The 14,626-nt window shown below is 40.0% G+C and overlaps 1 protein-coding gene and 1 long non-coding RNA gene across 5 annotated transcripts in view; one reads left to right on the top strand and one right to left on the bottom strand.

Moving 5' to 3' along the window:
• The window catches only part of LOC102677565, a 168,165-nt gene that overhangs the window by 105,812 nt on the left and 47,727 nt on the right, over positions 1-14,626 (bottom strand). The window lies entirely within an intron of this gene.
• Positions 8,735-10,028, top strand: LOC102677383. Its single transcript, XR_421753.2, has 3 exons — positions 8,735-8,865; positions 8,974-9,090; positions 9,887-10,028. It is a non-coding gene; the product is annotated as an uncharacterized LOC102677383 (long non-coding RNA).

Below are 14,626 nucleotides of genomic sequence, written 5' to 3'. Positions count from 1 at the left end.
AAAAAAAAAAAAAAAAAAAAAATAGAACTCGCATGTGTGAATTTGATCTCTGAATAGACGATCGAGATATCGAAGATTTGTAAGATCGATCGATACAGAATTTCGACCGTTTTCGTTTCTTCTTCGAAAAGAGAAGCAAACTCGAATTTAATCGATTCTTTCGCGCTTGGATACGTTGAAAGAAACGTTGCGAACGAGAAAGATGATAATTAGGATTTCGAAATGACAAAAAAAATCAGCAAACACGAGGAAAACGTTACGATATTATGGAAAAGGGAAAAATTAGACGAAAATCGAAAGAGAGAACGACGCAGAGAGTCGTGACAGTGAAAGTTTTGAATCACATTCCGACAGAGAGAAGTTATTAATAATTCTGGTTGGGATGATTCGATAATCGAGCGTTATCAGCGAAAGAACCGATCCGTTAATTGAATTCTTTTTTTTTTTTTTAGAGAGGAGAGGAGAGCGTTATAAATACGTTACCCGATTCGATATGGAAACTGGCAGACTCTAATCGAGTCTAAACTGGTTGGAAGAGATTCTCGAACGTACCTGGAACAAAAAGAGAAAAACGATCGAGATTATTAACTTGATTCGGTAACGAGACTTTGAAGCATCGAAAGACTTTTATCGAGGCTACTTTTATTAAAATTGCCATTCCAAGAGTTTCGTTATTATATCGAGATATATCGTTTTATCGTGTGTGCCGATTACTTCATCCGATCGGAACGCGAAAATGATTCATTTTAGAAAGAGATTAAACAAAAAACGCGTAGAGAAATATCGATCGACCGTTATTATCGTTTTTTTCGGTTTCTTCGCAAATATCATCGGATTGATAAAAAAAAAAAAACAACTTCGCAGTTATAAATCTTATTATAATTTATCAGTTTCATTTCGATAAGTAGATGAATAGAAAAAGTTTGGTTGAAATTATTTTCGTAATAATAAGCGAGTTTCGGAATACTTTGGCAAGGTAGTTTATCGCGCGCGCAGCTCGAAATAAAAGAAAATGAAAGGAAAAGAGGATGAAACGAGATGAAGAATTCCGAGAAAGATCGGCCAGTTTTTTGGTCGGGCAATCTTCACAATGGCGCGACTCGGGATGAAAAACTGTTACACTTGTTCGAAGGTGGATCAACGAACTCATGCCGGGACTAGATTGGACTCGGGAAGACGCGACCAAGAATGTCAAGAAACGACCTTCGCCACCTCCCCTCGACCAAGCCATCTAGCAACGTATAGCGTGACCGGATGGCCACTCGCTTCGCTCCTCACTTCTCGTCGCAATCTTCTCTTTTCTCTAGCATTTAAAATCTTTGCATACGTACGTTACGAGGAGAATCGAAAAGGAAAAAATATTTTTTTCCTCCGATCCGTTGAGAATCGAAGTTAAATCGAAAGGTGTGCATTTGCTCCCTCCGCACAAAAATTCTTGAAATTCTCGAAAAAACGCGAAAAAAGTGTACGGAATGTAGGGATGAGAAAAATATCAACCCGAGATATTTATTAACGATATGAAATTTGAATAATCGTCGCACACGCGTGCCAAAGCAAGCGCGATCAAGCTGCGATGGCAATATATATATAATTATGGCGAAACATCCGATCGTAGGTTCTCTAAGGTTGGACACGTTGTATAGGTGTTTCTTTGTACGAACGTATCGAAAAACTAGCATGGCCAATTGGTCATTGCGTGATTACACGTTTATCGTAAAATTTGCTTCCCATTCGCGTAAATATCGGTTATAAAGTCTGCCGTTGAGCATTCGAGGATCGAATAGGTAAATTTTACTTTACTGGAAAAAGATACACGTAGATAGATTTTGCGTGGAAAATGGAGAATGGATCTTCTCTCGATTTAAACGGGCGTGTTAATCTCGCTGCGAGATGTTATAGGGGGAGACAAGTGACAATTAGCGTAATTGACGGTTGGGGAACGTTGGAAAACTCGAGCCTTTGTCCGATATTTAGCCTGATTGGTATACGTTTGGTGCAACGTTTATTCTTGGAGCTCTTTGGAACGATTACATTGTAACCGTGCGTTTCTTCTTACTTTATTTCTGTTATTTCTGTTAAAAATAATCGCAAAAATGGAGCAGGGACGCGATTTTTTGTTTCGACAATTTCGATCTATATTCGAAGAAACTGAGAATTATATCGAGGCTAATTACTTAGCTTTTAATACGTTAAACACTGATTTTATTTGTGCATTTCGACGATGAATATTTTCTGTATATACGCCTATGCGAAGAAAAGTGATTCATCCTTTAGCTATAAACACGTTTTATCGAGGTGGTTTTAACCTCGATGAAAGGATCAAAGGAACGATAGGAAGATCGAACGAATTTGTACTTTGTCGCGGAAAAACAAACAAATTGTCTGGAATGACGCGCGATAGAAGGATCGTGATATACAGGCATGGTCGGTAGCAAGTTGGGATAACCGCGTTCGTGACGCCGACAAAAGCGTATCGTGGCGCGAACAATAAAGATTCGCGGAGAATAGGCGGTCTCCGCGACGATAATACAGATTGCACGGTGGCGAACAATCGTGGTGACTGGATGACCAGTCGTCTTAAATCACGCCGAGCGAATGATTCAGCACGGAGGCATCCTAGCGAACCGGAAACTGCGCTCGTACGGCCAGCATCACCTTTCACGAGCCCGATTTCATTTACAAAGGATCGCCTCGTACGTGACTCAGAATCTTGGATGCGGTGACCAGACGCGTTCTTGGAGCGGTAAAGAGGGACTAAGTTGGATCCCGAAGAAACCGAGTTCGTTCGTATTCGTAATAATCGAACGTAATAATCCGTTTATGCGAGCAACGCGTTTTAACCTATTTCGTAGCGATCCGAAGTGGTTAGGACGAATGAAAATAAGGTTTCACCGTCGTAAGCGCATCTCTACGTGGTACACGCATGGAACGATACGCTTGCATAACCTCGGAGGAGGATGTATCCGAAGAGCGAAGGGTTCCGATTCGATACCTCGGCTCGAAAGTGAGCGGATCGCACTCCCGCGTGGGTCGTGGAGCGAGTTCAGTGTCAGATCCGAGACGAGTACTCTCATCTGGCATGCATAAAATACTTCGGTGGCGCCAACGTGTCGGCCAACTCTCTTATACCCGATACCCGCAAGCCTCTGCGTACTCTCCTTCCTCCACCTTTCTCTCCTCTCTTTCGCTCTCCATCGACCAACCACGTGTCTCTTCTTTCGTCCACCTTTACACCGACTTTCTCTCTCTTTCTCCCTCTCGCGAACCAGATCGCTCGCTCTCTCCACACGCTCGATCCAAAGGCGAACGCGAATCGAGCTGGCAGGTATGCGCATTTTTATGCGCTCATTTATGCCCACGCGTTCACTAAAAATAATCCTCGGTATCGAAGACCGAGCGCAACCAACGCTCCCCGACCGCTTCTTCCGACCGATCTTTCTTCCCCGGCTGATCCCATTTCGTGCCTCTACGCGATCCTACGAGATCCTACCGAGAACAGCCGATGCCTCGACCTTCCCCCCTTCCACAAATGGGGGAATACCTTCGCAGGTATGCAAATGCGTTCATTAGAAGCTCGAGGGCATTTACCATATAATCATCGGAGAAACGATTCGACTTTAACACAAAGTGTTGGAACCTTCCACTCGGATTTAACCGGTATTAACCGTCTTCTAACTTCTCCATCATCCTTGCCTCGTATCTTCTCATTATTCCGCCCGAGTATTACGGGGAACGCGATCTTCCTAATTGGACCTCGCTACTTCTTAAAAATCAATATTCGCAACCGATACTTTACCCTTTCGATCCGCGTTCTTACGAATGATAAACCTTGAGCACGCACCGCCATCGAGATAAATCGTGCTTCGCCAAACCCGACGCTTGTTTACATACCGTTTACGTACCGTTCGAAATTATACGTCTGTTTTCCCATCGATCGCTGCTCGCCACTAACGATCTCTCACCTTTCCACCTTTCCTCGCACCGCGGACGCGTTTCCCTCGTTTCGCCAACGCCAACGACTGCGAACGACACGGGAGGCCTGCTGGACGCTTGCCAACGCTTTGCTCTTTTCTCTCTGAATCCGAAAAAATCGTGGAAAAAATCTTCCTAAATACCTTGGGAAGATTTACGGTTTCTCCACGGTCACTGCTCGTGAGTTTCGAAATCGAAAACGAGAAATCTAATTCGATATATCGGGTTAGATACGATTGACCTTTGGACGACGGGAATTTCTTTCTTGAGAAATCGAAACGACTCGGAATATGTATGATTCGTAAGCTGTTATCTCGGAATTGTCAATTACTCGTTTCATCCCCGATGTATCGAAAACGATTAATCACTTTAAAATTCACTTTAAAAAGTGCAAATAAACGAATTCTCTTTTCCTTCCTTATCTTCCTCGATATATACTTTGATTACTTTGATAAGCGGTTTCCAACTATAAATAGGTTACATCATACGTATAAAAGATATATAAATTCACTGTTGATGAATCTATTTATTTACGTCAAAGATACGCGAATAAAATTCTCTTTCTTCCAACTTGTTTCACGAAAACTGTTATTTGCAGGATCGCGTAGTCGATCTGGCTCCTCTTCTTTTCCCCATGTCGAATCACCTTGACGACGTCGACGCGTGGTCGACCATTCCGGACGAAACATTTTAATTGGCGGCAATTGTCCGTCCTCGCCTAATTGGCAGCTGTAAATAATCGGGCGCATAATTCTCGGCGTAACATCGGCTCGAGAACGCGCACGAACCTCCGTGGGCCGAAAATGCGTTAATGATCGATATCGAGAATACGAATGCGCTCGGTCATAAACAAATGGGCCATCGTGGCCCGAAATCGCCCACGCATCGCTCGTATCGATCTCTTGTTCTCGGCTCGCGTGAATTTTTAAAAGGAGATGGTTGGACTGGGATCGGTTGTTGGGGCGACGCGTCCCTGTGGTCGAGGAGAAGGTTCAAGGGTCACTTGGCGAACGATCGTTATGCAATAATCGCTCGTGAAAGTAAATTGCGCGCAACGGTCCTCCGAACACCCACGGAGGAAATTTTGCGACGCATCGATTCGCAGAGAAGCGAGTTCGAAACGAGTTTCGCGGGCGTTGAGAAATTCTGAATTCGATCAACTCGAATGAATAGAGAGCCGTAAGAATTGCAAGATCGACCGACGATGTCGAAAAGTTGGCGAATATACGAATATATTTAGCTGTTCGCGAAGGACGCGATGCGATTGTTTAACAAGCGCGATAATTGGAACGCTATTTGAAACGCTTTGATTGGAAAAGGTAAATTATTCCGAGAAGCATTTTACAAATTCGTTCTACTTACACGTTTAAACACCGACGTCGTCCAAGATGAAAGGAAACCCCTTGCGCTGCACCGATTACTTTGAAAGCCGTTTCGCAATTTGGATCGCGAGGTCATTGTCTCAACCGCGAATCAAAGATCGGGATAAACTCGGGAGAGAACGTTTGACGAAACTGGTTGCTATGCGGCTTACCATTTCTACGTGTACTTACGTATCTATACGTGCGCTCGCTGCGTACCTGACTCACAAACCCTCGCAACGTACGAGTGTTTCGCACGCGTGCACGCCAATTTAGAATGTTGCTCTTAAGTGTTTTAATGCGTCGCGAATGAATCACGAGATATATAGAGGATGCTATCGTTTCACTTTTCGAGTTTTTGTAAACGTTTTATTCTTCCATTCCAAGTGTTATTTTTTTCGAGTGAAAATCGGGAAAAAGTATCGAACGAGAGAAATTTAATCAATATATTTATATTTGGAAATATATATTAGAGTGCAAAAATATCTTAATATATTATTTATATTATATTTTGATTTCGATTTATCGAGAGAGGCATTCTTTGACAATTCGATCAGTCTACCATTCTTTTCTTCGATCCGTTTTCTTCGTATAAAAATATTTCTTGTCCGACGATCAATTTTACGTATCTTCGATTCGATGCAAAAGAAAAACAGGCATGCTTGTAAAATATTGGCGCGCGTTCCTGCCATTAAAAAAATATGGGAAAGGATTGATTTCCTTTTAAGGAACGATATAATTTATAAATCGTAAAGGTATATTTAAATTTTAATCATTATAATCATCGAAGTGATTTATTTATTTATTTATTTTTTCGCTTCAGTGGAATGAACTCCGTAATGAAATCTTGGTGGCGAATCAATCGATAAACGCATTAAACCTTGGATCGAATTCTTGGATGCGTACCTGCCACATTTTTCCTTTGTCTTCGCGAGACGAAGCAATTTATCGTGTAATAGTTCGATACAAGTTGTCTCGTCGTATCTCAATAAATAAATTTTGCTCGTGCTCTGTTTCGAAATTGTTTTAAACGGTCGGATCCAACGATCATCGTCCATGACCATGTAAAATCGTTGAATCGATGGAACAAGGGTGTAATTTTCATTGGACGTAACCTTGCCGTTGAACAAAGTCATCTAATGACCGCCTCTTCGAACCGCTTGCCGCCATTTACAGAATGGAAAACTTCATTTGTCTTCGCGCGTTAGTCGTTGGTCCCCCTTCCAAGATGATGACGCATCGAACAACTTGTGCACGCGTCGTATGTGAATATTGCTACGAGTCGAAAGGCGTTGGGGAAAGAAGTTGCATCGACGATAATTATGGGGATGAAAGCAGGTGTTTCTAAGATTGCAACATGGCGGAGAAACCTAAGCGATATTTCTATGCGCTTGAATAAATTATAGTGCGTGCCACGATATCATCGAGTCCGATGAATATATACTTGTGGCATACGAAAGTATATCGATGCTTTAAACTATAAAAATATGCGTGTTAGATTTGCGTTTTGAAGATAATTTTATGACTGTTATAAAACACGTACACGAGGATAATATATGTAAAATTTGGAGCGAGTCCGATAATTTTCGTACATACTTATAAAATATTCAAAATTGAGATAAAAGAAGCTTACAAAAATATTGGAACGATGGTGATTAGTTTGTCATATCGAGTCTATACGATTTAACCGTGTCTTTAGATTATCGTTTTTGTATCGAAATATATTGGAAAAGTTTACAACATTTACAATTACTGTCACATGTAATACGATTAACGACATGCTGTCAATATTTTTACAATATGAATTAATATTTAGATATGCCTCTTTTTAATTTCAATTGCGATTCTAACATATTATATTTGATTCGAAAATTTCGTTTAAAACTATATCGTTTCCATCCATTTATGCAATCGTTACGTGTTTCCCGATTATAATTTTTAAAGCTTTCTTTATATGTATAAGTTAAAGTGAATTTTTCTAGTAAGTTATTAATAACGAGGAAAGTGGTAAAATTTATGATGAAAGTTCGCAATCTTGGTTTTGCATTTCTCAACGAGGAGAGAACTAGTTACAAAGTTCCGAGAATAAGACCAGTTCTGACAATTCGACGTTTCCTGTGTTAACTTCCTTTTCATTACACTTATTAAACTACGTTCCCGCTCTGCTCGAACGTAATCATCATTTCCACGCTTCGTTTTCGTATCGTATTTATTATATAATATAAATCGTTACATAAGAAAATTGAAGCAGTGTGAGTTAAGTAAAATAACAAGTATAAAAATGATTGTTGAACGTAATAAGTTTTACAGAAATTAAAGTCATCTAATCAAAACTATATTCCGTGAAAGTGAACGAGTTTCAATGAACGAGTCGTAACGAACGGATTTATTTGACTGAAAAATGACAATGTTATTTCATCCGTTAAAATTGTAATGGTAGAAAATTCGGAATATTTATAATAATTATTATCGCGTAAATTTATTTATATATAAGAAGTTTAAATTAATTTAAATATTTTTTATTTTAATTTCGATTCAAAATTTTATCTAGGAGAAGAAAGTTACGGTAATGAATTTTTCATTAAAACTATTTTCAAAAATAAATTCGAACGGATTTACGATCTTTATTCCGACCGCGACCGTGACGTCTCCATTTTGCCACCACTTTCCCTTTTCCCAATAATCAGATATGCATATCGTACATCCGCCTATTCTTCCATATAATCCACGCATCGAGAGATTCTCTTCGCGAGGAAACGAGATTACGCGCGTGTTTTGTGAAATTCTTAACGATTTTGCTCATTTTCGTTATTAATTCAACATATAGGAACAATTGTAATTATATTAATAATGATTGGAATTAAAACTTAATTTTATTATATAAAATTAAATAACACATAAATTAAAATATTTTATGACAAAGAGTAGAAATCTATATTTGTCGATTTGATCATTCTCGCATAGACTAGACACATAGACAGGTAAATGATATGAGACAGTTGATTGGTACGGTAATTCTGAGTACAATAAGTCTTAACTTTTTCCAGTTATTGCATCCTTAACCTATTATTATTTTCAAAGCAATTAATGCAACGGATTTTATTTTTTTCTTTTTTTACTTGTGAAAAGAATAATAAATAATCTTTTAACGCAAAAGGTTTTTTTTCAAATTTGATCAATTTTTTATTTTAAATGTTTCAAATGTTCATGTTTTATTTCAATTATTTTTCAGTATTATTTCAATCTTTTTAATTTGAATAATTTCTTTAATATTAAATTAATTGTAATAATCTATTCTATAATATTTTTAATCAGAATATTTTTGTAATAAATCGGTATATAAAAATCTACAGTTAAAATGTGATATATTTTATTTTAATTTTTGCGCGGATAAAATAAAGAATTATACCGCTCTAGCCAATCAGAAAATAGCTAGAGTCTAACGTCGAGACGAATCAGTGCGCATCATAGTGCGCATGTCATCAGTCTACAGTTGAAAATCGTGGTGATAGGTCACGTTTCACCGGCTGAGGTGCGTAATTACGTGAAATTTATATTGTATTACGGTTATTAAGCTTACATTATAGATTATTAAAACTTGTTTTATTAATACATGTTTGTTTAATCATTATTATACTAGAATGAACATCTTTGTGAGAAATTATTATTTGATCGTAAGCAGAATGGCTTCGAAAGTGTAGTTTCTACGCACACCATGGCAATTGAGAGATAATTCGACAACTTTGACACAGATATGGTAAGATTTCATTTATTGTAATAAAAACGTAATTACTATAAATTTCCTTTATCTCTTTTTACGCGCTTAATGTAAAAGTAGCTGGATTAATACAATCTATTCACATGTATCGTATTTCATATATATTTTCATATACATACATTTCTTTCCTAAATGCGTCATTCGTACGTTCAACTTGTGCGTTATTATTTCTACATTTGTTTTGATTTTACACTCGAAGTCCAAGGAACTGGAAAACATTCCTTATAGCTTTTTCGAGAAATTGACGGTTGGCGTTGGTTCGTGCCACGCTCGACTTGCCGTATCGTTGACTATTCCCCCCACTCCACTTTGTAATTCGATACGTTGAGTGTCATTTCGTTTTCGAAGTTTGCGATGATTAAACGTTTGTATTATGCGTGAATTACATATTACACAATACGTTTTTACATTATTTAACATTATTTTTTTATTTTTTGTATTATCATTTTATCAATACGCATTTATTCGTATCATTTAATTGAATATTATTATAATTGATAATTCTTTCTTAAGAATAATTTTTTTTTATCCGTCTATTTGATTATTAAAGTTGTTCGTTATTAATTCGTTTTATAAGCTTCTAAAATAGGATTTGATTTTGATTATTTATTGTTTCTGTTAATAGAACGATAATACATCACGTCAAGAGTAATTTTTTTTTCTACTTAAATTTTTATTCAAAGATTTCAACTTTTATTATTTTCGTATTTTATTAGAATTTCATTCTTTATCGATATATTTATAAATTGTAAAAAGTTGTATTTTTTCGTTACAGATATTTTCCATTTCTTGGATGGATCACGACAACATCAATGGCAATATAGATTCTTCGCATCTAATGGTGAGTTGCATATATTTAAGTTTCTCCGATCGTTCGATAATTTTAATTAGAATATATTTAACATAGATATTTGAAAAACGTCCAATATATATATAATTAAAAATACAATTATATATTTTATAAGAAATAATGTTGATTAATTGACTGCGAATGTATATATATTTTTCATACGTAGAAAATTTAGATATAAATAATGGATAACGTTTTCGTTTCAATTTTTAAAATTGTGAAACCATAAATTTTTTTTTTTATATTTTTGTTACTTTCTGAGTGATTTAATTTCACGTACATACTTTAATCGATAATAATATGAAATATATAAGAAATATTCCGATCCTTTTTGAGATTGGTATTTCAAAACACATCTATTCTGTTTTTTCTCGTCGGTTTATTCGTGAAATTGGAATCGATGCGAGGAACAAATCGAATCGTTATCGGCGAGTAATCGTATAGATAGTTTAATTAACGATCTCTTGAATGATCGAGATTCGATGGAAAAATTGACTTGAAAAGAGGGAGAGAATCGCGTGGAATAAAAATTGCGTAAAGAATGATCGATATATCGATTTCTCGATGATTGAAAAAGGATGAGAAATTATCAAAGATAATTCGGAATGGAATTATTACGTCTATTGAAAAATATAGTTGGGGAGAGAAGAGAAACTGGATTTGATATGAGAATGAAAATTAAATGCATTCATCGATCGAGCATTCTCACGAAGATAGGCGCGTTGGAGTATTAACTTTCGTTGGAAGCACCGCAGGATCAGAGGCCAACCGGACAGGCTGGCACACAAAATACCACCTTGGAAGGTTTAACGATCGTGTTTCTCCGGGACCGGCCTTGGAAGCTGTTCCATTCGTATTCGCGGCACTTACGTAATCGCTCAACAACGATCGGTAGGAGCCACCCCGATAGCCACGCGATCTTTTCTTTCTTAGTGAAAAAGATGAGAAGAGAGAGAGACGAGGAATCAAGGTGAATTTGAAATGTCACCAACCAGCTAGATTCGATCTCCGCTACATACGTATATTAAATCAATTTCCCTGATCGTTTCGAGTATGTTGACCAATTCGTTAAAATCTCGTGCGAGATAGATATTAATGCGAATAATCAAGTATTAACGCGAGCATGTTTTAGAGAAAAAGATATTAAATATCAAGGAATATCGCTCGAATCGAGGGGATTAAGCGACTAAGATGGATGCATTCGTCGTATTCCGTATATTCCATCGAGGCCAGCTGTTGGAGGTTCGTCCCCTCTGCGATCCGATAAATTGGAATGTCCGCTGACCAGTTATCCGGACAATGATACCACGGCATTGAACATCAACGGCCGCGATGTACGAATTGACGAACGTCATAAAGTAACCGGTCGCAATCGAATCCCGTCGATCTAAAAAACTTTTCTCGGAGAAGAACAACTCGATTCGTTAATGAAATACGACGATGAATCTAAAATTCGTGCGTTCGTACTGTGAAAGCAATTAAGGGGAAAAATTTCTAAATTTCCATCCGATCGTTTCGTCGCACGATTCGCTCGCGAAAACAGATATAAAATTGCTCCGACCCATGAGGCGACGTACCGTTCCGAGTTCGCCATACCGGAATCACGCTTCTCTTCCAGGCTCGTACATTCTTCGCCGCCATATTTACGTCCACCGTGTGTCGCACGGTTGGACGTCGCGAACGAGTGCCGCGGTAGGAGAAGTGCGGGGTGACCGTGAGATCGATCCACGCCATGACCCAACAGCGTGGACGATCCTTCTCGCGTTCGAAGCGCGTGGCGAGCGGAACGTAACGAGAATCGACACGGGAATCGTCCGTGTCCTACAACCCAGATGGATATGACCGATAACGCGACGCTCGCGCTTCTGACATGCATTTGGGACGTGGACGTGTAGGTGATTCTGCCCGATGTATCGCCGCTCTCCACTCTTTCAACGATCGTTCCGTATAATGTTAAATAACGGTACGAACGCGATTGTGTCGGCCGAACGCGACCATGTACAAATAACGATGATACGCCGATACCGTGAACCACCGACCAGGACCCCTCGTGTTCTCTCGTATCTGCGCCCATTTGCATGAACAGTTGCTCTCGTGCTGTTTCGTTTCTCTTATTTACAGCTGCCTATTTTTTCTTCCCCCTCTTCTTCTTCCTCTTTTATCCGTCCATTCCAATCTCGCGAAAGATCATTTATTCGTTACGCATCGAAACTGTATAATCTTAACAATTGTTTTTCTTGACGTGAATATGTCAAATTTCCTTTTTCCATATTATCTCAACATTGTGCGCGGGTTTGGATGAAGTCTAAGAAGTCGAGAAAGCTTACGATCGTCGATCGAATAAGGAGATGTCGCGTGATAATCCGTGAAAAACGAATATCGAGACTATCACGGGATGAGGGGAGGAGGGAAAGGAAAGGTACGCGCGTGCGTGTGCGAAATACATACGCGGAAGACATTCCATCGGCCGAGAAGCGGGGAAAAAGCCGAGTTAATCCTCTAATTATGAGTCAGATTCGCGGGACACGTTTTGCAGAAAACGATAGCGACGTCCGGGAAATTTGCAAATCCCGGCGTGTGGAACGAGGAACGCTCGTAAGGTTTATCTTTTGAAGCGTGGTGCCGGTATCGTCGCCCGCGACCGCCACTTTTCGCCTCAAGTTTACGAACGTATGCCGCGGCCGTTGACTCCTCGCCGATTTACTCTCGACGAGACGAGAGAGAGAGAGGAGGCATTCGCGCCGATCCGCGTTACGAGGACTCGCGTAATTGCTGACGGTTGCTAATACGTCCTGTTGGGAGAGAGGAAAAACCAGATTCGCAACTCTGAAAGCGCGTCCGGTCGTTTGAATCCACGCCGTCCCTCCATTTAACATCTTGGCTAATTTCGCGAAAATTGAACTTTCAATTTGCACTCGTTACCATCGTTTTTTCCTTTTCCTCTTCTCATTTCGCTACCGAGCGAACGATACTTTATCGCGGTACCGATTATCTCGGACGATTATCTTGGAAAGAAAGAAAAAAAGAAAAAAAAAAAATTGCCGAGGAACGAGATTCGGAATAAAGCGAAATGGAGTCGTAAGTAAATGGATAGGATAAAAAGAAATTGGAACGAAGCGACGAAAAGGTTGATTTTATATACGGGGAAAACACTGGTATCTCGTGAATCTCGTTGACACGTTGCGACGTAGGATATTTGGCTTTAAACCGAATTCGACGTGGGTGTCCGTGAACTCGCGGTTTGGCCGGAGTATTAATCAAACGCGAACGATTATAAAGCTGGTTCGATCGACGCGAATGTACTATGTTGGCCGGGGATGACGTCAGCCGAGCGGCGAGCACTTGACGGCAGCTCGATATACCCGGTTGCTCGCGCAAGAAACGTTTGTTTTTGCCAACGTCCACCGCGAGAAAGGGAGAGAACACGAGAGAAAGAGATAATTTTAGCTTTAGCCAGGAATTACGCCACGATACAGGTTTTAAACGCGTATAATTTATTCCGCGTGGCGACGGCGCGTGTCTCGTGCGCGCACACGGATCGGCCGGTCTCTGAACGACGACGAGGGGGGAAAAAATGGGCGAGCAACGAGGCTGGCGTGTACACGCGCATACCGCTTGCTCGTGATATCGCGTCGCGCGAGGAAACGATCGACGCCGTCGCAATCGAATTTCGAGAAAGAGAAATTTCGAACGCGTATTCGATATCGGTGATCGAACAATCGAATCCGTGGATCGTTTCCTATATTTTCGCTCTTTCTTTTTTTCCTTCTATTCGATACAAATGAATACGTAACGAGTATGCATACGTTGGTAAATTTTGACGCGAAACGAAGAAATTTCGTCGATTATCGTCGATCATCGCGAACGATAGATCGGCGCGTAATCGTTGGCTAATTCATTCGTGTACGTATACCGCGGATTAGATTGTCGCGTTGTCGCGCAACGCGTTCCAGAACGGCTAAGCCCTCGAGAGACGCTCGCTAACTAGATCCGAGAGTGCATGGCTTCGCTGCTCCGTGTCGTCGAAAGGGGTTGCAAGTGCGCCGATACCGTACTAGTGACGATAACACTCGTTTACGCGTTTCTTTTATTCGATAGTTGAACGGTCAACGGTGGACAACGAGGTCACTGTCAGGCCGACCACGCTTTATGCCACGCGTATGCTTGCGTTTTTCTCGAAACGTACGATACATCGATGAAACGAGACGATTTCCTAATCCGTCCATTGTTCCGATCTGTCGATCACGGACAACGATATTACGATCGAATTGGACCTCTCTCTCGTTCAATTCGAGATTATTTCGAAATTGTGAACGATAGGGTAGCCATTTCAACGCTCGATAGAAGCGAAAATAGCTGAAGATCGGAAGAGAAGGAGTTGAACGAGTCGGTAGATAACATCAGCCCATGTCACTTGGAAACAACCTCGTCCGGATCTAGATTATCCGCCCAGCGTTTAATTACGACCATGACAACGTACTCGAACGATTCACTCGCGCGTATCACCGAGTTTCACGAGTTCGTTCCGATAAATCTATCCACCAAACTCGCAATAAATCGAGGCAAGCAGCCCGACAAAGAAGAAAAGTTTTGGAAAAAGTTTTCGGCCATTCTCGTTCTCGTACGTGCGAATGTTGGTCGGAAATCGGGAGTGAAGGGGGAAAC

Source organism: Apis dorsata, unplaced genomic scaffold (genome assembly GCF_000469605.1).
Source record: "Apis dorsata unplaced genomic scaffold, Apis dorsata 1.3 scaffold_221, whole genome shotgun sequence".
Lineage (NCBI taxonomy): Eukaryota > Metazoa > Arthropoda > Insecta > Hymenoptera > Apidae > Apis > Apis dorsata.
This window is presented reverse-complemented; position numbering and strand designations above follow the sequence as displayed.